This window comes from Arachis ipaensis, chromosome B04, assembly GCF_000816755.2.
Source record: "Arachis ipaensis cultivar K30076 chromosome B04, Araip1.1, whole genome shotgun sequence".
In the NCBI taxonomy this organism is placed as follows: Eukaryota; Viridiplantae; Streptophyta; class Magnoliopsida; order Fabales; family Fabaceae; genus Arachis; species Arachis ipaensis.
In genome coordinates, this window is record NC_029788.2 from 125,550,236 (window position 1) to 125,553,650 (window position 3,415).

Below are 3,415 nucleotides of genomic sequence, written 5' to 3' on the forward strand. Positions count from 1 at the left end.
ATGTTTATAGAAACCACTGCAAAAGCAGGCTTCAACATCAAGGTGAAAATTAATGAGTCCTCCTAGTTATCCCCATATTTTTGGTTCATTAGATTGTCAAGCTGCTATTTCCTGGCATTATTCTTTCTTGCTCTTACATAGAATACAGAATATATCTCATCTGGGGTGGGTCATCAATTCACAATCAACTACCATATTTTTTTCAAGCTTATCATCTTTTTCACATGTTTCTGCAATATCTTCTGCCAATGCACAATTGCAGCCTTTGTTTCGAAAGATCGCTGCTGCCTTGCCAGGGATGGATAGTCTTTCTTCCACAGGGAATGCGTCACAGGCAGATCAGCAAGGAGGAGGTTGTGCATTCTAGAAAGGTTATTTACTTGATGAGTGATGACTACTTTAATGGAAAAATGTTGATCGAGGAAACCTTCAGTTCACTTGATGAGGGGCACAAATTGCTACAATGATATTGATATAGAATACGGAGATTGATAGTTAACTTTTCTTTTTTCCCCGTTATTTTGTACAATTAGTCCCTCGACGTAAGAATACAGATAATAAACAAGGCCCTCTAAATTATCGTTAGTTAGCTGGATGTTATTCATATTCACGAAGAAATGCATATGTAAAGTTGTTAACCCAACTCTGCCATTTCTTCTGGTGAACTTTTACTTGGAGTCTTGGACCTATGTAAAACAGAGTCGTCAGGTTTGAGAAACACATTGACCATTACAACTTAAATCCGACTGAAATAACAGCCGTAAAAATATCTTTATATGCGTGGGATAATTATCCAATGTTTGTTTGACATTAGTTGGCTTTAAGGTTGTTCCAAAGAGACCAAGATAAAATGTTTCTGAGAACTCTGAACTTCAGTTTAATAAAGATTTAAATTAGAGAATTCGTTTCCTAATTCACACAAACTTCATTAATCATTTACCTTGTTCGCCATACAGAATCAGAACGACAGTGAGATAAAATTATTTGAGATAAAATTTCCTACTGTGAGTTGTATTGAAATTTTAAGAACGACAGTGTTTATCGAGATAATCAATCTAATAAAATGAGCAGCATGATACCATGTTCCACCAACCTGCAAGACATAAAGTGGAGTGTGCGTTGTTGGTGCGGCGGTGTAAGCTATTCAAATTCATCGATTCATTCATTTCATTTCAATTGCCTAACAAGAAGACACGCGCACAGGTCCTTCTCAATCTCATCTTAGAAGAAGGGTAGGTTTCGAAATATTCAGGTCAGAAGGTAGAGTTTGTGGGGTAGGTGGTGGTGGGTTCTTGTCGTTGAGCTTGTCCATAGATCGAAGCGATGTGGATCAGAGGTACGCTTCTCGAGAATCTTCTGGCGAGGTTCTGGTGGAGGAGCACCATGAGAAAACGGTGGCTTCAGATTCTGAGAAGGTGGTAGTGGAAGCTCGAGAGAAAGAGAATGGATCGGGTGCTATCAACATGACCAAGCATCTCTGGGCTGGAGCTGTGGCTGCCATGGTTTCAACTTTCAAGGTCTTCATTCCCTTGATCTATCTCTTAATCTTGTTTGGTGAATTTAATTACTGCGCTGCACTTCACTGATTCATTGCTCTAAGAAAGCTATCGTGCATTTTACTATTAATATTTTTCCTTTTCAATTTTTGGTTTGACAAGATTGAAAGCTACATTTCCAATTGCTGTTTCTCTTTGCCTGTGCATTATGATTTTGATTTGAAGATCATACACAGTTTGTTATCTTGTGTATTCTTTTTTGATTTATCAGAACTTTTGTTGCACCTCTTGAGAGGCTTAAGCTGGAGTACATAGTTCGAGCTCATCCAGGCAATTACGGCTTCTCAAAGGCTGAAAGGTTTTTGGAAAGGAAACTTTGTAAATATTCTTCGGACAGCACCCTTTAAGGCTATAAATTTTTATGTCTATGATACTTACAGAAATAAACTAATGAGGATGATGGGGCATCAAGAATCCACAAATTTTGAGAGATTTGTTGCCGGTGCTGCTGCAGGAATTACGGCTACGCTTCTCTGCTTGCCCATGGACACTGTGAGTGGAGATATAGATTCTGTTACTTTTATCTGTCCTTTCTTATAACTTTCTTGCTTTTGTCCCCAAGACCTCAAAATTTTCATGGGTCTCTGAAGCTATCAAAACTTTATTGCTAACATAGATTCATTCTGTTAGGCTTGTTATGCTTAGAGAAATGTGATATCTTGGGAATTCAAGGCAGGCTTGTCGATGCTGCATTTGTTGGTTGCAGATAGATATGCTGCAGTCATAGAGAATTATAGATTGTAGTTACCATACCATGAGTACTACTTTGTGAAAAAAAAAAGGTGGTTGCTAGCACAAAAGCACCAGTTCAATCCGGTTCTCTTTTGAATAGGGTGGTGTTGTGTTAGTTGAAATTAAAGAGTATTACTTCCTGCCGTTTTGAACGACCTATCTTTTGAATACATGTCTATGGTTCCTAGGGCTGTGTTCGGTTCCATGTCCATCAAAGACAAACATGGTATCATAGGAGTATAGGACATAAATGTTAGACATGAGATATAAATTTTTATTATAATTTTATCTCTTCAAAATTTTAAAAATTCCACTTTCTAACCTCACCTCGCCACTTATATCAACAACTTCTTCCTTATTAGAGATAAAATTGGTAACAAATGTGTTTATGTCTCTTTTTCAGTGTCTTAACAACCAAACAGACTATCATGTATTTATATACATCTGTGTCTATGTGAATGTCTCTCGTTGTGTCTGTGTCAGTGTGTCTTCATTATTCTAAGAGAGTAAACAGCCTAGATGTTCTATTTCATAGTGTTACAATTTCCTTTAATTTCTTGCTTAGTTGTAGCTGAATTCTAAGATTGATTTCTTTCAGATCAGAACGGTAATGGTAGCACCTGGCGGTGAAGCCTTGGGAGGTGTAATTGGTGCCTTCCGCCACATGATCAAAACCGAGGGATTCTTTTCTCTTTACAAGGGTTTAGTACCCTCTATTGTTAGCATGGCACCTTCAGGTGCCGTCTTCTACGGTGTTTACGATATTTTAAAGTCAGCATATCTTCATTCACCTGAAGGGAAGAGAAGACTCCAGCATATGAAAGATGAGGGTCAAGGCCTGAACGCTTTGGAACAACTTGAATTGGGTGCCATTAGAACTTTGTTGCATGGTGCTATTGCTGGATGTTGTGAGGAGACAGCTTCAAATGCAAGTTCGGGCAACAAGGTTGAACCCGATGGCAAGTTGCGGGAGCTGCGGTGACTGCAGGGGCTCCGGTGGCTGCGAGAGTTGCGGTGGCTGCGGGAGGCTGGGGGTGCTAGAGTTCTTTGTCCCTTTTCACTTTTCAGTTTTCGAGAGGAGAGGAGTCAGGAGGGGATTGAACTGTGGTGGGGGGAAGAGTAATTAA

At 39.2% G+C, this 3,415-nt stretch overlaps 1 pseudogene; it reads left to right on the forward strand.

The window, feature by feature from the left end:
* LOC107637223 lies at positions 1 to 3,415 on the forward strand (annotated as a pseudogene).